Consider the following 20,667-nt stretch of genomic DNA (forward strand, 5'->3'; position numbering starts at 1 on the left):
TCCCTGTAAGGCATCCACTTTTGAAATGAAGCAATAACCAGAGAGATTTTCAGTGATATTAGCATAATGGCAGTTTCCAGAGTACCTGGCACAGGCTTCTAATAGTAGGTACCAACGATTGCTCATGACTTGTACATTGATGGAAAGGAACCCTTTCTGTTCATGGAGTCAGTGCATTATGATTTGACGTGAACAGACCATAGTGCTGTGCACCTGGGAGAAACCTAATACCCAGGCTGCAGCTCCAAAGTCATCACAGAAAAATGACATGACGTGATGGGATCTACATTGGCAATAGCTTTGACACATTTGTAGGTTGAGGATTAATAGAACACACACAAGTCTCAAGTGGAGTCTTGGAAGCAGAGTCTGTTGCATAAATATTTAGCACAGCTGTTAACTTGATGGCCAGAGTGATAGGATGGCCATTTACCCATTCAGTCAGAGGTCCCAATCCAGCAGTTACCATAGTTCAGTGACCTTGGACATCTTCTGGTTGAGTGACACTACACCTTGCTCATCTGGACAAAATGCCAATCTGCTGGTAGATGCGGGACCTCCTGTACATCCTGTGAATCCTGAGGGACCTTCTGCAGCAGCGTTTTCACATTGATGCCATTCAGAAGCAACAGGATGTTAATGGTCCTGAGCTTGCTGGAACATCTATTCCTTCTCAACCTCTCTGTAACTTTATATCACCTTGACCACAGAGACAATGACCCCCACTGTTCAAGCTCCATTAGTGATGGTTCCAAGGAATCTGTGTTGGAAATTTCAGAAACACCAGGTCCTTACTAATGTGAGTAGTCAACAGTAACAGCACACACAAATGGTGGACTGGCTTTGTTCCCCCATATAGTGGGACATGGAGGACTTGAAATATAGGGCCATTGATTCACTCTACATGGATCACCAACACAGAGATCTTATTCAGATGAATGCACTACAATCCACGAGGTGCAAACTCAGAACGAGTTTGTAAGTGCTATAGGATTACTGATATGTTGTTCTCCCACACCCATTCCCTCACGTCACCCAAGAAAGGTTGCATTGCATGTCAGAGATCTTGGTGAATCCTTACAGTTCAAGGTGCAAGGAAATCAGTTCAGTAGCTCTGTACAATCTATGAGACCTCAGATTATTTTTGTGAATTATTGCCCTCGGGTATCTCCTTTAATGTTGCCTGTGATCAAGCCCTCTTCACAAAGCTGCCTGTGATCAACTTGTAATGACCAATGACATGGTGAAAATTACTTCTGACCAGGATTTGTATCCCACATATTAGAAACTGCATGAATTTCACATGCAGGATATTATAATTACAGAGGTCTTTAATCTGTACTGTGTAAGTGCCTGATTGGTACAATTGCCCCTTGAAGGGCTTCACATCGCTCACAAGTAGAACTTGCATACTCAGTGAGAAAATAAAATACTTGCTCTGTTCACTTTGGATGTGGTCATAGCCATTTTCCATTTACAACGTGCCTTTACAATTTGCATGAGTATGCAAGATAATACAGATTGCACTGTGTACAGGAAGTTGAAGGGCAGCCTGTCAATCAAGGTGTCCCACCCATGAAAAACTTCCATTTTCCTTTCTTCCAGACATTTCCTCTCACGTCCATTAGAACTGAGCTTGCAAACATTTCTACACACCTTTTGATTTATGACTTCATTAAATTGAGCCCTGGTCCTACAGCTTGTGTTTGTGCTGTCCACCTGTTGAGGTCAGGCTGCTTGTGGTCCTCGATAACACCCTTCCTGTGGTAACCCATGTCCTCCAATACATGCTAGTCTCATCCCTTTATATGTTGAGTTGCCCCTTCACAATTATTCTCCTCTCTGCATCTAAGAATTTTATTCATTTTTTTCATTCACAGGATGTGGCAGTCACTGGCTCGGCCAGCATTTATTGTCCAAATAGAGTCAAGCACATTGCTGTGGGTCTGAAGTCACATGTAGACCAGATGAAGTAAAGAAGGCAGTTTCCCTTCCTAAAAGATGTTAGTGAATGAGGTGGTTGTTTCCCAATAATCAGCAATGGTTTTATGGTCATTGTCAGATTCTTAATTCCAGATTTTTATGAAATTCAATTTTCACTGTCTGCCACAGCAGGATTCAAACCCAGGTCCCCAGAACATTACCGGATCTCTGGATGAATAGTCTAGCATTAATATCACGAGGCCATCACCTCCCTTGAAAGCATTGGAATTGACTTCCCCAACCTCCCAATCACAACAACCTCCTCTGATAAATCCCTTTGACCTTCATTAAGTTGACCAATACAATTGACTGTTGACCACCCACCTAAGTGATGGGTGACCAGATCTCTGAATAATCTCTGTGCAGACTGACTCATTCATCCCCAGACAGGTTACATTGTAGTTGCAGGACTGACCATGGCTTGCTTCATGAACTGTCGTAAATGGATCCTGACCTTGTCTGGCCTAGGTAGCTGAGTGACTGCGTCAAAGTCTGGACTCTGTTATAACCCAGATGCTTGACCGTGAGTTACTGTGCCAGGACCACATGAGTGAAAGCGGTTTCACTTGACTTGTCCGAGGACTACTCACCTTAGGCTCTGAGGCCTGGCCATTTGTTGAAACACATGCAGCTTATTTGCCACGTAACCACCTGGCACTTACTGCAGGTATAAATTGGGCATTGCATGGTGTCATAGCACAACATGTCTAACCACTCCAAGGAGGTACATATTAAACTGTAAAGGGCTGGACACTTTTCAAGGATGATAAGTGAGAAACAAGGCTTACCCTCTCCAACCATGGCTGATTACTGAGCCTAGATACAATGCTAATCATTCTTCAACCAGGGTGTCATGGAATGGACCATAGAGCTCTGCATGACTGGAACAGGCAGAGAATGGATGTCATGGACCCCAGAGAGGTGAGAGAGTGATAAGTGTCCTCCATAGATGAAGATGACCAGGAAGACTATCACCTTCAACATGATAGAGTGCTGCAGCATCAGGAACATCAAGTCAAGCAGGACTTGATTGACACCAGGTTCTAGGAAATGTGAGCTGGGTGCAGTGACCACTCATTAATTGTAAATTTGTTCCTGCTCCAAAGGTAACTAGTCCCTGTTGTTTGGAGAAGTGAATCCTGCTGTTATTTGTTTTATTCTTTGCTGTTGATGGACCATATTGATTTTTCAATACTTTTTAAACATTTTCAATACTTCCCAGCTTGCAATGGTCCCACATTAAGTTCAGCAAACTTTATTTTAAGTGGTACCTTATGAATCAGCACCCTTGATAAACTAGCAAAAATTACAAATACCTCAAATACCACAAAATTTACGTATTATTCTGTCCCAATGATCATAGTTTTTAATTTATTTACCTCAATGTAAATATACTTGTTCAATTGAATGGACACACGAAATATCAACAGTCGATTCAATTTCGAATCAATTTCTCGTCAAATACTGTGATCTCATGAGTAGTCAGTTGAGGATGCAGGTGAGAAGACTCTCTGCCAGTAAGTTTTATTTAAGTCAAAGTTGCATTACTATTTAAGTGAATTATGCTGTAAGTAAAGTATAACAGTGTTGTGTATCTCCCCTGCCTTATGTTTCTGTCACTCAGTGTGTGGTTTTACATTGATTATGTTGACTTCTTGATCAACCAGAATACTTGATCATTTGGCATGCCCCTGGTCCCATAGATAACAGAGAATAAAATCTTTGTTGTAATAAAAACGACGTTAGGCTACATTGAGCATTGGGCAAAGCACTTGCTTACACTGAGGTCTGAGGTGGGATGCCACAAAGCAGCGTAATCTGTGTGGCTTGGTAGGTAAATAGCAACAGAGTTATGAACCTGCACTTGTATTTGCTCTGAAGTGTCAATCCTGTCGTCTATGTGCCTTGAGAAGCATTTCTTTTTTGGCTCATCTCATATTCTGTGAAGGGCAATTCTTGGCTCGCAGCTCTTGACTTGGTACACAGCTAGGCTTTAAAAATGTCTCTAGCACTGGGAATTCTGGGATGTCCTGGCAATGGCAAGTATCTCTATCTCTGGTGACAGGGAGGATATGACATGCAGGGCACCATAGAAGTGTGCTTCATGGTTAATGAGATATATTTCAGGAGATAGCATGAGAAATCTCGGTAGGCCTCACTGAGAGAGACCCTCAAAAAACCCCACCAAAATTAACACAGCCAGTTTCTGATAAAATTCAGCCAAATATTTCTAAATTTGTATCAGATTGTATTCAATCAAGTTTGACAAATTTATTCACAACCACCTGATGAAGGAGCGGTGCTCTGAAAGCTAGTGTGCTTCCAATTAAACCTGTTGATCTATAGTCTAGTGTTGTGTGATTTTTAACTTTGTACACCCGAATCCAACACCGGCATCTCTAAATTATCCTTATATAGTGGCCCCTTGTATCCCACAACAATTTATGTGGTTTTCAAATAACTTTTTTTTTCTAAAATATGTGGGTTACATCAAGTAAAAATTGTTTTGAGGTGAAATACGGACCATTTCAATCCAGTATCCTTGGGGGTGTAAGCTGACATTTAAAAACTATGCTCAATTTTGCACTAAATAAAACAAATTTCAACTTTCTTTCAGAGAGAAAATAAGTATGGTTGGCATGGATAATGGAAAATTCACAGTGGGCAACATGAAGGTCTGTGCAGCATGGATTTCTACTGGCTACTCCAGTTTCGTCTCACAGTCCTAAGATGTGCAGGTTAGATGGGCTGGCTATGCTAAATTGCCCATAGTGTCCAGGAATATTCAGGTTAGGTGGATTAGTCATGGTAAATGCAGGATATGGTGGGGGTCTGGGTCTGGGTGGGCTGCTCTTTGGATGTTCAGTCCACACTTGATTTGCCAAATGAACTCTTTCTGCACTGTCGGGATTCTATGATGTGCATAGGAAAAATTAATGTGATTAAATTGAATGTCCATGCTTCAACTGAAATTGCTCTGGATACGACGTTAGTATATTTGAAATTACCTGTAATATAGTTGAAGATTTCTTCACACAATAAAAATAATGTCAACTGGTTATTGGAATAATCAGACATAACTATTTCCTAATCAGAAATGGTGAAAATAATATGTACTTGATATCTTCTCAAATTCCTATGAAGGAAAATATGGCAGAGAGCATAATGACACATGTATCCTTTGACTAATTGGCCTGTCAAAATTGTATTTCCCACTTTTATAACAGATTGATCCTCCATTGCCACAACGTTGGAATAATGGATAACTTAGCCCTAACCTCTTTACCTTTGTTTTAATACCACCATGTAATCATCAGTTTGTATATTTCTCCAAGCTGAGACAAATCCTGATTGTTGTGACAATGCTGTCACTTGAAAAAGGTTATTTTGTCCTGGTTTTTTTTAAGAGAGGTTGTAAAGACAGAGGTGCCGAAGAGTCTAGAGGGCTTTTAGGTTGTTTTTAACAGTGTAACAATGGAAGTGGCCAGTTCTCCCAATTCAGGTTTTTCTAAGAATTTTTAGCTGTAGCAGTCACAAGATGTGTGAGTCCAGAAGGTTTGCAAGTTTCAGTAAATGATTCCTAACTGACTTTCTCTGAAATCTCTCTGGATGTCGTTCCCTCCTATCTATAAGAATCTGGTTTTGAATTTACCTTTTTGCCAAGAGGTGTGTTTATGGGATATTACTGGATTGAAACAGTTAATTAGTTAAGTTGCTGTATCGGGTCAATTAAGTTTTCAAACAGTTAAGATATTCTAAATTCCACTTTCTTTTGTTTGTTCTTTTTCTTGTTTCAACTGTAGTGTTTAAATAAATTCCATTTTGCATAAAGCTGAGTGTTTTGACCAGTTGCATCATACCTGGAACACTCACTTCATATTTATCTTCAAAATAAGAAAAAGTTAGGGTCTAGACTACCTATATTTTGAGGGGGTCTGGCCTGGCTCACAACAGACTGGGGTCTCTTCTGGGATTATTCTATAATTTGGGTTTAGGTTTGTTGGACTCAAAAACGGCGAGTTGTATAAGTGTTTCTAGTTCCGGGTGTTGAAATCACCTTTCTGAGGTAGTGAGAACTCATGTGAAAGAGCAGAGAGTTAAAACTGCACGATTAGCAGCTGAAATGGCTGATGATTATGAGTTACTTCATAAATCAAAGCTTGGGTTTTGACATCAATTTCAATCGGTGAGGAGTAGAAATTGGGTAAAAGAGAAATCCTCAGGTGGTGAGGGAAAAGTAGATCTCAGTGAAGCTCATAAAGATAGTTTACCGCAGGGTAAAAAGGAAACCCAGGAAGGGGAAAGAGAGGTTAAAGAGCTCAGGTGATCTTATTACAATAAAGTAGGCCATATGAAGTCACAGTATTGGTGGGTTAGAAAAAGGATTGGGAAAATGGATGTAGGAAAACAGGATAAGCCATTGAATTTTGTTAGAGTGGTAAAGGAGAGTGCAGTGGAAGCTAAAATGCTGTCCCAGATTATGCAACCTGGTCGGAGGTTGATTGAGAAGGAAGTGCCAGAACTTCATAAAGCATTTACTTGTGAACATAAAGTTTACTCACATAAGCCAGGAGCAGCAGGTAAAGAAGTTACAGTATTAAAAGATATCGATCAATATTTGATGTTGAGAGATGAGGAGATATGTAACTCAGAAGGACTATTGCCGAAAAAAGTGCTAGTACATTGAATTCATGGTGAGATGACAAGTGCTCCATTATATGGAGTTAAGGTTGGACTGTCTGGTAAAAAGTGGAGAAGTGTTGGTAGGAGTACGAGAGACAACCTCAGCTCCAGAAATACAATTTATCCTTGGTAATAATGAAGCTGGATCACAGGTAGGAATGCTGCCTACTGTAGTTGAAAAGCCAGTGGAAAATCAGGCTACTCAGGTAATGCAGAAAGTATATCCTGGGACTTTTCCTGACTGTGTGATTAACAAGGTCATAAAACCCACTGGCTGAAATAGGAGGAGAAATCAAAGAATACTGATAAGGAGGTTGAAATGGAATTATCAGAGACCATGTTTGATCAAATGTTTGAGAAAAAAAAAGAACGGATGGAAGACAAAGTGGATATTTTTAGTTTGGAGAAATTAACTGAGTTACAACAGAAAGATGAAAAACTGAAGGAATTACATCGAAAAGTGTATACAGAAGAGAAATCTAAGTGTATTCCCAAATGTTACTATCTAAAAAATGATGTCTTGATGAGGGAATAGAGACCATCACATATTCAAGCGGATAAGAAATGGGCAGAAGTTCACCAAGTCGTATTGCCAGTGGGTTATAGAAAGGGTAGCATATGAATGACCATACATCAATGTATCGGATGAGTCAGAAGAATTGGAGATAATACTCTTGCCTCTGAACTACAGGGTTGCAGATTCAAGCTTGTATAAAGGATTCAAGCTCACACCTAAGTCTGATTCATCAGTGCAGTATAAAGGGGACACTGCACTGCTGTAGGCATTCTGCTTCAGATAAGATTTTAAACCAAGGTTCTGTCTGTCCTGGTTGAATGATAAAGATCCCATGGCTCTACTTACAAAGCGCAGGCTGTAACTTTGTTCTGGTCAATACTCTCTCAAGAAAACCCTTCTAAGTTGAGTTCAAATGACTGCTACCCCCAAGGCTCAATGTAAATGAGATGTGCAATCGCATTGGGCTCCATTGGTTAAATATCTTCAAATAAGTAAATCTCCCATCTGACTTCATTTGCACTGCTTGTAAGATGAAGCAGAATAAAAATGACAATGCTGAAGAAACAAAATTGCTTGGATTCAATCATTGAATTTTGAATTACCTTTTCAGTTTGTGAATTACATGTTACTCTGCAGCAGGTAATATCTAAATTTGATTATTCTGTTGATTATCGAAATGATGTTGTTGACTTAGAGAAATATAAATGGTTAGTGAACACTTTTTCTGAGCTCATCTGCTGATGCAACTCTCAGCCTTTGTCAGACTCTGTCATGTCCTGGCTGGTCTTCCACATTTCGCCTTCTGTTATTCTGCATTTATCCAAAACTTTATTGACTGTATCTCAGCTCAACCCAGTACTGTTTCCCTATCACCCCTGTGACCTGTGACGGCTTCCAGTCAAGTAACATGTTAATTTTAAAATTCTCATCCTTGTTTTCAAATTCTTTCTTGGCTTTGCCTCCCTGTACATGTATAAACAGCAGCAACTTTACAATCTTCTGAGATGTTATTATTCCTCTAATTTCTCTCACTTTTGCTTTCCCAATCATAATTATGGTGCCATTGGTGCCGTCAGGTGCCTGGACATTAAGCTCTAGATTTCCTTCCATACTCTCCTCCTGCTTTCTACCTCTCTCTTCCCTTTTAAAGCACTTGCTAAAACAAACTGCTCTGGATCAAGTGATTTCATATTTTCTTATGTAACTGAGTGTTAGATTTTATTTAAGAATGTCCTGTGAAATATGTTGGGATGTCTCACTCCATTAAATTCCCTGTATAAGTACAAGTTGTTGTTATTCTGAATTGTTTTGTATCTATGGTAAGGTTTGACCTGTCTGCTCATGAAGCTTTCTGGATACTACTTTTCATTGAGAGCATCAGTGGAGAAAAAGGTCATAAATATCCCTTTCGAACTTGAAGTAAGATTACGATGTATTATTTTCTTCAAGTACTATAATATGTAAGAGATGGTTCATTTGGAGCACTTTGAAATAAATATGAAAATGTGTTTCAATTTAATTAATTTAGTTCATAAATCATACCCAAGAATTACTTCCTCCAAGGGAAGACGTGTGAGTTGGTCTTCCTGAACTGAGGTAGCCAAAGTCGAATAAACTTTGAAGTATCAAAAACAGAAATTGCTGGAAAAGCTCAGCAGGTCAGGCAGCATCTGTGGAGAGAAATCAGAGTTAACATGTCAAGTCCAGTGATGTTTCCCCAGAACTTCGATGTATATCAGATGGAAGTTTTAGACAAGCTAACTCGGCTGAAAATAAACAAGTTGCTCAGAATGGTACCAACGCAGAAAATTGACCAAAAAGAAAACATGGGTGGCACTGACAACCATTATGTAGGAGTTGTATATATTTGTGGAGGTAAACTGGAATTTACTAATGTGGTCCCCAGTTTCGAAATGGGAGATAAAAGACAAAGATGACCAAAGAATCTATTAGTCTTCCATCCATTGCACATAAAATAATGGATTTGATTATTAGGAGTAAACATAAACAATTATATAAGCAATTTGGTAATAATTTTGATTCCATCCGATGAACCTCTTGAAAATCTTTCAGGAAATAACATCCAAAGTCCCAAAGTTTGTGGAGTTAGAGACAAGATATGTGCATTAGTAAATTAGTGTTTGATTTAATTTATTGCATAGGGAAAGACAGGGAGGAAAATTAAGCAACAGATGTGCTCTATGAACAGTGTTGAAATATCAAAGGATAAAATTGAAAGAGAATCAGAGGTCTTAAGAGGCCAAATGTGGGACCAAAGCAGAACAACAATTAATAAAGCCAAATGAAATGTTAAATCATAATCAGAATGTTATTGTGAGACTACGATCAATTCTGTCACCAAAAAATACAGGAGACATTCAAACATCAGAAGAATTGCAGAGAAAGAGCTGTGGGAGACTGGTCCACATGTTAGATGTCTAAGTTATAAAGAAAGACATGAACAATTTGAAATTTTCACTCTAGAAAGGTCATAACTATGAGGAGATCCCATAAAGCTGTATGATATAGATAAGGGCATGCAGAGTAGTATTGAAAGTCAATTGTAGAAGTAGAATAAGGGGACACAACTTTGAACTAGATTAGATTAGATTCCCTCCAATGTGGAAACAAGTCCACACCGACCGTCCGAAGAGTAACCCACCAGGACCCATTTCCCTTTGACTAATGCACCTAACACTATGCAATTTAGCATGGCCAATTCACCTAACCTGCACATTTTTGAACTGTGGGAGGAAACCCACACAGACACGGGGAGAATGTGCAAACTCCACACAGACAGTCACCTGAGGCTAGAATCAAACCTGGGTCCCTGGTGCTGTGAGGCTGCAGTGCTAACTACTGAGCCACCGTGCCGCCTAGTACAAGGCAAACATATTGCTGATATGAAGAGATATTTACTGAAAAAAAGAACATTTCACAGGTTTAACAATGAGAAGAAAGATGTCACAGTGTGGTAAGAAATAGAAATAAAGGATGTGGAGTACTGGGGAGGGTTATGGAACTGGTGAATAATCAATAACACACTTAAAGAATTAGGTTTCTAAGAAGTCTTCTTTTGAAGGAACTAACTGAAATGGTGAAGTGAAATTGTTCAGAGAGGAACCTTTAGAGGCTGAGCCACTGTTATTTGAAGGTGAGCTACCAGTGGTACAGTAAAGAGAGCAAAGAAATATGCACACTAAGTCACAGTTTTATTTATGTAGAATTTTTACTGAATGCTGGAGGCAACCACACAGAAGAGGAAAGAATTTGCATTTATGCAACACATTTTCACATTTATTTCAAAGTGCTCCAAGTGAACTGATATTGAAAGTCTCGTCACCTTTCATTTGATAGCCTATTTGCACACAGAAAGATCCCAGGCACGGGGAATACTATTAAGCTAAGCTGTTTTTTATTTTGGCTGTGAAACAAACACTAAATTCAAGAACATTATTTATTCATCAAGTATTAGCATGCTGTCTTTTATATCTACGACAGGGAGAGATGGATAAAACTTTGATTCAGTACTTCATAAACCAGTCCCTCTTAGAATTTGACTTAGATATCAGCTGAGATGATATATTAATTTCACAATTGGCATTTAAGTACATAAATGTGTAGTTCAGAAGTACTAGTGCTGGTAATAAAGCTAAATTGACATGGGAAGGAAGAATTATCTTATGGAGTGATTTGAGATTGACAGATTTTAACTTTTTTTTTGCCAAGAAGTGTGGAGGAGAGTTGCAATGAGTTCATGTCATTTTACAGATTTTGGTGTGATATTTTCAGGTCATATGGCCTGTTGATTACAAACATCTGGAAGTAAATTATGGCATGGAGAGTGTTAACGCTTCTGACTCGCATTTTAACTCAATTCTGTTTTTTTAGGCATTCAACATGAAGACAAATTGTTCAAAGAAAGTACTTCAGCTGGAAGATGAATGCTGTGTCTTCATTTGAAATCATAATCACATAATTTGGTGAGACTCACACACATATAATTACAATTTAATATATGGATCAATAAGCAATAAGGCATTTTAGACAGGTCCGTACGTTTTATTTTATCTCAGTTAACCGTAATATTAATTGAAATGGTATTAAAATTCCCATTGAAATCAGACATTGCCATTTTTCAGGAAAAGGTAATTAATTACACACATATAGTTAAACCCTTATACCTTCCGAAACCATCATTTTCTTGCTATGTTTTGTCAGTAATGTTTCAATCGCACTTTAATACAACCTGAGCTGTGATTCCAGCTAGCAAAGTAACCGAGTCATTAAATCCATTTAAAATAGCCTCATTTGTGGAGTAATAAAATTTTTAATCATTTTATTACTAAAAGAGTATTTAATAAGTACCTAATTAAATGCCACAGGCAGGTTATCTGAGTTTAACCTTCAGAGGAAAACTATGTATCATACTTTGCCTCTGGCATTATGGGATATAAATGTCATCCTCATAATCATTGTCAGAGAACTTGCTTCTGGCATTTTCTAAAGCTATATCTAAATCATAAGATAAAATTAACAACCACTCAGATAATTTCCAGGTTGCATGTGCCCACAGTAAATTAAAATAAGCCCATTGCTTTTGTAAAGTGAGCTGCTTTAAATTCAGAATGGAACAACTTGTATCATTTGGTTCACTTCTCTGGTCTAAATATTTTGCTTGATAACACTTTTGTTTCCTTTGCTTTTTATTTTGAACTCCTTTATTGTTTCTTGGACTTGTGAACCTATAGTCTCTGTCATGCAAGTTTAGCTTAAATCCATCCTGGAACTGATGCAATGATTTCTGTTAACTGTAAATGACAACTTGAATGAATCTGGGGACTTACAAAATTTTAGTAAGCATGTGCCTACTACATTTAAAATGAGCCTACTACCCTGAAAATGTAGGATTAGTTGGAGAAGGAAAAAGGATGATTGAAAATGCATTTGTAGGGCAGTAGAAGGTGTTCTGCAAAGTTTGCAGTTTAATGCATTAGTTCAGCAAAGTACAGCCGTTCTGCTCTCAATTAGATTATGATGCACCTTATATGGAAGCACTTCATGCCAGTGGTGAGTGATACCTTTAAGAAAGTGTTGTGTCTCACAATATTGAAACTGATCACTCTGAGGAATGAAATTCAATCCTCCAACAAAAATAATGTCAATTAGCAATATTTACATTTCATAATGTAATGAATCATTTGCAATGGAATGAAAAGTGGACAAATTCTCGAACAAGTAGGTGATCTGCTCCCTCATGATAATGAGTCTTACCTACCTGTTGGAAAACCAATAGGAACCTTGTGTTGCTTATCTCCAGATGCCCTGACACAATTGCCAGACAATCAGGCAGCATCAGGACCTTGTGTGAAGTTAAGTCACCAGCAGGGTAGAAATTGGGCGATTAGGAGGGATCTGGCCAATCTGAAGCTAGCAATTCACCAGCACCAGCAGGGTTAAGGGCATTTGTGCTCATAACTGGAACAAACACTCATGCCTTCAAGATCTCTGGGTAGACATAGGTATGAAGCAGATGGTGGTGATGGCTGAATCACTGGTATGGGAGGAAATGGTTGAAAGCAAGGGACTAAAGGTGACTGTTGGTGGGCTTTATCCTTTCCTGAAGAGCTGGGTCCTTCAGTTAGGTGCAGAATGTCTCAGTGTGAAGGCCACATCTTGAAGCCAAAACTGACAGTGCTTTCTGGGAAGCCTCCCCAGATAGTGAATATTTACAGTGACAAAACGGTGCATTTAAAGGCCTCGATTGGACTCTGGGTTGGAAGGCTTCCCTCCACCTTCCCTGTGTGGAGCTTGATTGTGGGAGTCAGGAAGGCAACAAGGACTGCAATATGCACGCCCAGCAAATCACATCCCCACTCCCCAACTCATAGAACATAGAACATAGAACAATACAGCACAGAACAGGCTCTTCGGCCCTCGATGTTGCGCTGACCTGTGAACTATACTCAGCTCGTCCCTCTACACTATCCCAAAATCATCCATGTGCTTATCTAAGGATTGTTTAAATCTCCCTAATGTGGCTGAGTTGACTACATTAGCAGGTAGTGCATTCCACGCCCTTACCACTCTGTGTAAAGAACCTGCCTCTGACATCTATCTTAAATTTATCACCCCTCAATTTGTAGTTATGCCCCCTTGTACATGCTGATGTATCATCCAAGGAAAAAGACTTTCACTGTCTACCCTATCTAATCCTCTGATCATCTTGTATGTTTCTATCAAAAACCCTCTGAGCCTTCTTCTTGCCAATGAGAACAGCTTCAAGTCTCTCAGCCTTTCCTCATAAGACCTTCCCTCCAGACCAGGCAACATCCTGGTGAATCTCCTCTGCACCTTTTCCAAAGCTTCCACATCCTTCCCGAAATATGGGGACCAGAACTGTACACAATATTCCAAGTGTGGACGCACCAGCGTTTTGTATAGTTGCAGCATGATATTGCGGCTCCAGAACTCAATCCCTCCACGAATGAAACCTAACACACCGTATGCCTTCTTAACAGACCTCTCGCTGTTAATTTCAGTCAGGGTTTGTTGCCAACTTTCTAATGTTCATATCATGAAATACTTGGAAAATACATGATAGTGCATACAGATTGGAACCAGAAGTTTGATGAAGGTTGAGTGTTATGCCTTGTTATGTAACTAAACTGGCCTGAAAAATCGAAGAAGGGAATTGCTCACAGATGGAAGAGAATCAGCTGGAAACATCAGCTGAGTATAGAAGAACTGCTCATGTTTTAAAAATGCCCACACACAACATATTGAATTATATCAATAATGGGCAATAAAGCATTCCATTATTTTTGCTGTTTATAGGTCCTGCCTCTAAGAGAAAATATTGGAAAATCGTTTCCCTTCTTTTGGTGATGGCAAGCAGTCAGAGAAGCTGCATGTTATTTTCATTAAATGAAATTATACGTAATATATTGATTCAGTTTCAGATATTTACATCATAACATTCCAAATTATAGATGATTAAAAAGACTTTGTCAAAAGCTTTCACTGAAGAAAACTCCCCTTTAAGTCCAAAAACAGAAACAATTGGAAAAAAATTGTTGTTTCTGATTTCCAGCATCGACAGTTCTTTGGTTGCTTTGACCCTTCAAGTAGCGTGTTGTAAAATTATACATAGATACACAAAACATAACTTGTTTTTGACTTTTATGTCATCGGATAAATTTTGTTCAAATGTGAATTTTATGATGTATGACAAGAGAAACGATTTTCATCCAGTTCTTTAGGCTTGTACTTTGAAGAGAGCACAGATTTAAGGTAATTAGCAAAAGAAGCAAAGACACCATGAGTAAAATGTTTAAACCAGTGAGTGGTTAAGATCTGGAAAGTGCTGACTGATAATCTGGTGGCGATAGGTTCATTTGAGGCATTTAGCAGGGAATTGGATTGTTACCTGAAAAGGAAGAATGAACAGGGCTATGAGGAGAGAATAGGGGAATGGTGTTAATTAAATTGACCCAATAGAGAGTCGGTACAGACATGATGGGCCACATTACTCTTTCCTGCGCTGTAAAAATTTGTGGTTCTGTGGTGTCAGGTGTAAAAAAATGTCTTTTTTCCAGTATATCGCAGAGCTTATCTTAATTCATATTTTTGAAATGAATAGTTTAACCTTACTGTCAGCAAATCCCCATCTTGTCAAATCTGAACTCTTCACACAAATGAGCTAAAAGTATTTGGTATGCCAAATTAATGTAACAGAGAAAATACAATGAATTCCTGATATTTCAATGTAACAACATGTTAGACTTCCTTCTATAGATTAAATAACAAAGAATGTATGCTGCAGAAGTTAGGATGCTGTGGTAATTGATGCAAAATCACATTTAATCAAATGAGAATAACATTTTGCATATTGTGAAATACAACAGTTGTGCTTACAGGACTCATGCACAAGATGTTTATGAGCTTGTCAAGCTGTTCTCCTTTTTTATGACATCACCTAGACTTCCTCAATGGCTGTGCTCCTTGTAACTCACTCCATCCATCTATTATTACCTCCCACTGGGAGTTAAACATTTGATTGACTGTGCCCTTGCCTGTCATTTTAACACATTTCAATTCTTTCTAATATCTTCCTGGTAATTTTGATTTCAGGTCTTTTTTTCCCCCTCTTTGACTCAGTTTGAACTGATTAGATTTGGGAGGGAATATTTATGTTCTCCATGGAGAAACAGGATATTTTGAAAACAAATCCCGCTAAGATGACTGTTTTAGACTAAATATGATGTCGATGTGTAAATGACTGCATAGCGGCTGATTTGGCAGGATCTTTACGATCTTGGTGTGCAACTCACAATGAACAGTGGGAGGCATAACTCTAACACAACTGTAATTTTTTTTCATGTTTGTATTGTTGTTTTTCCCTCAGAATTGACACAGTCAGGATATTGCCTTATATCAAACATTTACATTTGTTTCACAGAATCATTGTGAAGGTCAAATAAGAATACTTTCCCTTATAAAAGTGCAACTCTCTCAATGTCATTTTTGATAAAATTCTAGAATCCAAGGTTTTAATTGCAAGAGTAAAGCTTTTTAAAAATGTGTTGTTGGCAAATGATAGTGCTATAGTCCATGACTGTTTGTTATCTGCAGCCTTCACAGTTGACAGCAGGCTGACTGATTAATAGTGTTAGATTAACCCCTTGGGTCTCTTTAATATTCATTAGATTAACCCCCCTCTGTTACTGATGAAAAAATGGTACAATGTGATAGGAAGTAAGAAAAAGGCAAAGAAGAAACCCATGGTGAAATTGTAATAATTTATTTTATTGTTCATATTTACAAGTGTACAACATTCTCAGCCTTTTAATTTATGACTCCACTTTGAAAAACGATATTTTCAAGGCCCAGAACTTCTACTTTGTTCTGCTTTCTTCTATATAGGTGAGTAGCTGGTGGAAAGTGCATCGTATGCATTTTTTAAGCCATAACTTGTCACATTTGTTAATAATCCTCCTTTTTAAATTCCAATTATACCAGTTGTTGAGAATTGTCCAGCGCTTAATTGCCACTAAAAATGACTTAAATTTAATAGGTTTAAAATGTATTACTGTAGAGTAATTACTACTTATTTTACAAATTGCTGCAAAACTGCAGTCTGACTTCCAAAATAGATGAGAATGCAGGAAAGAAAATGTTTTTCCTAGAATACATCAATGACAAATTTAAATGCACATTCCTTTCTATGTTGGATGAGAATAGATTTGTACCAGAGGAATTCCTAAATAGGCTTTTCTTATAAAGAATCAAGAAATGAAGATATATATTCTCTTCAATTACATACTTTGTTTTAAATATATACTTGGAATAGAGTTGCCACAAAGTCATGAATAATTTATAAACAAAATGCCATTTTGCTAATCGTTCCTGGTGCTGCATAGCAGAAATGAGGCATTGCTTGAAACCAAATCCTTGGTTAATGCTGGCTCAGTTGATTTTGCCATATTGCAATGGTGCGCAAAGACTGGCAGAGTTAAGACAGAAGAAGATAGGAATTTTCTCTACAATTTGCTCTGAGCTGAATTGAATTATATTGAATTGAATGAGGTACATTGTTACATGAACTCACACGAGTGCAATGAAAAGTTTACAAAGCCGTTACCCACGGTGCCATCTTAGGCAGAGAATCTTAGGAATAAATGAGAAAAATAAAGAAATAATGAGAAGTTCAGTATTACAATCCTTCAAGCACACTGCTCCGGGCCTTACCTCCAGACCGCGCCGAACTCAATCTGGGGCTGCTTGTTCTGACCAGAGATACCGGGGACCCTCACTCTCCGCCACATTGGGCTCGCTGGCCCCACAATGACTCAATTCCACCTCTGCGTTGCACAAACTCACTCTCCACAGAAGGTAAATAGATTGAAGTAAGGATAACCAAAACAGTGAGAGAAGACAAACTAAATTAAGTCGGACGGAGCATGCCGTGTTGCTACTCCACCACCATCTGCAGTGGCGTGGTATCAACTATTATTGTTACATTTATGTCTTCTGATTTTAGGGTCTAGTTTGATGACTGCCCCTCAAAAGATGATTTTGACGTTCCACCAGAAGTACCAAAATCAATGCACTGTAGTTCTTTCACAGCACGTAGCCGTTTTTAGTGTGTGATACATTTCACCTTTTTGCAATGGACAAATTTCACAAATGACTCAACAACATTTCATGGGGAGGAAAGGCTGAGAATGCAGTTAATAATTCTCCTCAAGAAGTTTTGTAGTTTATGCAAAAATGTAACATTTGCCTAAAGAATTGTGGCTATTCCATCCAAGAATATTTTCAAAAAACTATGGTTAATTTGCTTCTTCTAAGTATTTTTTCTGATTGAAATTGACATTTTGATTTTATCTTAGGCCTGCCAAAACTTCACCAGTTTGCTTTCTGTTGATTTCACTGAAACACTTGATCCAACTTCACGAGAAAATACAAGGCTAAAATTAAGCCTTTGTTCTCTACACTTTTTATGAATGAAATGCAATTTTCATTTTGTATTAATGCAAAACTTGAGCATATCTGCAGAGTGAATTCACAATCTAATGGTGCATTTAAATCTGGTTAATGGTAAAGTGTGAATATTTCCATGGAGCACGTGGACATGTTGGTCTTTATACCAGTTGTCATTGAAATTTGGTATGTAGCAAGCTTTTTTTCTAGCCTGTTTTCTTCTCGAGCTTCCTCTAATTATTCACTTGTATAAAATTCCATAGTAGTGTTGGTAGGAAAATACAATGGCTATGACTTTCAAACAGTCCTATGACAAAGTAGATTATTAGAACAGACTAAGCAAAATTAAATTTGGGGAGTTATGATTAAGTGAATGAAAACTTTGTTACAAGGAAGGAAACAGTGAGTGTAAGCTTGTCTTGTCTCATCTGTGGAGAACTTGGTCATGAAGAGGGTGCACTTGATTTGGTGACCAGTGGGTAAGTTGCCTTCATCTCAATTGAGTCAAGAGCAGGAAGGCAACTTAATGGCCACTTAATCATCTCGACTGTTTGTTGCTGGTATTAATCCAGTGGATGGCAGAGGACTCACCATAAGGAGAAAAAGACAAGAGGCACTGAGCGGCTGCTCAAGGGAACTGGCATCAGGAAAAGGGAGACCTACGGAAATGTATCCCTCTTTCCTTGCTGTTGACCTCCTCAGCTTCTTCCCCATGGCCTCCACCTTGTGACCACTACCGTCCCACATCCCTCCCCACCCCTCAGCACCTGGGCTCCTTCTTGATTAAGCGCCTTGAGGAAATGTTGTACCCAGCAGCAGCAGCCAGCTCCTGGGTGTGCTGCTGGGTATTGAAGAGCTGCAGGCTGGGCTCTCAGTGGGGGCAGGACCTCTATACCTGCTGTCCTTGTGATCCTAGAAGAAGGCCTGTTGTTGGCCTTTCATGTGTCTGAGTGCCACAAGAAGCAGAAAGGAGGCAGTTTTGAGGGTATTGCTGGCCCTTCAGCTGTCAGTTGAGGCCCACATCACCTGAACAGAATTTAGGGCAGTGCGTTCACATTACGAGCAGTTTCTCAGTGTGGTTAGGAACAAATATCAGTTTTCTGAAATCATTGCTGTTCATTATGTAGGTCAGTGGCGACAAACCAATGTTGTGTGCAATTCTGCAGGTGATGTTAAAATAAGAGACACAGGAATTCATTCTGAAGATCAAAAATAGCTTCAAGCAGATATCATTAAAATGTTGGAACAAGCAAAAGTAGTTAGATGGGCTTCAAAATAATTAATTGTTGAAGTAGTACATTTTGGTTAAAGCGAATAAAAGAATGACTATATTTTTAATTGTTTGTTAGTACAGAATTTGAGTATTGCTGAAAAGATACATATTGTGTTGATTTTATTTTGTTCCGCATTCATCAGGACAATTTGCCACAATTCCAATTTACTGGGGAAAACCAATATTTAAGCATGAGAAGAAAGTGTTGATTGATTGCCAAGCCGACTCTGATTGGTACATGCACTGCAATGAGAGTGCACCAGTTAGTGATGATTGACATTTGACTTCCAGGCTCTGTTTAAATTTTAAACCAAGAACATTGAATCTGATTGGTCAAGCCATTGCCCTGAGAAATGAACCAGTGAATGGCTGTGGACATGTCTTTTTGGCTTGATGGCAGCATCTTACTGTTGGCAAACATCTCTTGTGTTGCTGTTGCATTGTAGCAACACAAAACAGTTAGCTTCACCTATTGCTCATATCTTTGAGATAACATGACCTTTGAGGGTAATCTCAGGTCAACTGGGCACGTTTCAAAACCAAAGGTGGTGCCTTAGAGTCATTCGTGCATTTGTAGTGTATATAGCAAGAAATGATCAGATTAGGGGAGCCATTATCCTGCAGGTTTACAAGGCTGCCATTAAAGCCAATCTTATTGTATGGAAGCAGGAGCCCCAATATGTATAGTGATCAGTGAAGATGGGTTTGTGGTTTGATAGTAGCAGAGAATGCCTTGGCTGATTTCTCAACTAAAATCCTGTTTGGAAGTATGTGGTTGAGAAACTTATGGTTGAATGGCAGAGTAGACTCAATGGGCTGAATGGCCTAATTTCTGCTCCTATGTCTGATGGTCTTAAAATATTGAAGAAAGGGATATCTTACATGAATTTGAGAGCATGATAGATCCATTTAAGGCATGTCTTTTCAGAATAAGCACATTTTTAATGGAGGTAAATTAGATGTGTTATGGACCAGGCCAGACCCTCTCAAAAATTTCAAGAAAGTAGCCCAGACCCTAACATTGCTAGTTGTTTAAGCAGGTGTAATGCAGATATTCTAGGAGGTTGCATCTGATCAAACCATTTAGTTTTAAATGAAACAGAATTTATTTACAAGATTACCAGATGAAACACAAACAGAAGAGAAGAGAATACAGAATAACTTAACCTATCTGAAAAACCAACAGATTATACCAGCTTAATGATGCTGTTCCAAATATTTGCAACAATCCCCATAAACACCCCTTGGCACAAAAAGGTAAAATCAAACACAGTGTCTTATAGGAGAGAAGTCAAAGAGAGAGGTTCAGCATGGTCCTGCTTCTCTGGGTCCAGCAGCTTCACTACTGACTGACTACTTTCAGTGAACAGCCAGACTGCCAAAACCAAATCAAACCAGAGAAAAGCTGAGCTGGGAGAACTGGCCACTCCCCATTCATTTTACAAGTGTTTGTGAAAAATAAACTTGAAAGGCTTTTGCCTGAGTCAGTATCTGTTAGCTGTAATCAAATTGGCCCTAAAACACATCCAAGCTCAGACTTTTCAGAACCTGTGTTTTACGACCTCCTGAAAAAAAAACTCAAGGACAACATAACCTTGTTCAAGGAGTAGCATCAACACAGATGATGTGACTAGATGGAGAGATTTAAGATTCTGGCAGCACCTCAATTGAAATGTTCATACAAGCAGTTTGGTGGAACACTCTCCATTAGCCTGGATGAGTGTCG

At 38.7% G+C, this 20,667-nt stretch overlaps 1 long non-coding RNA gene across 1 annotated transcript in view; it reads left to right on the forward strand.

Annotated features, from left to right (window-relative positions):
* LOC148148952 (uncharacterized) overlaps nt 1–11,141 on the forward strand; it is a 39,704-nt gene extending 28,563 nt beyond the window's left edge. Inside the window, exon 3 of the long non-coding RNA XR_015758292.1 lies at nt 11,075–11,141. This is a non-coding gene — a long non-coding RNA (uncharacterized LOC148148952). The remainder of the gene's footprint in view (nt 1–11,074) is intronic.
* Nucleotides 11,142–20,667: the final 9,526 nt, after the last annotated feature.

This window comes from Chiloscyllium plagiosum, unplaced genomic scaffold (genome assembly GCF_037043375.1).
Source record: "Chiloscyllium plagiosum isolate Xiang-an unplaced genomic scaffold, Cpla_swu_hap1 HiC_scaffold_10, whole genome shotgun sequence".
In the NCBI taxonomy this organism is placed as follows: Eukaryota; Metazoa; Chordata; class Chondrichthyes; order Orectolobiformes; family Hemiscylliidae; genus Chiloscyllium; species Chiloscyllium plagiosum.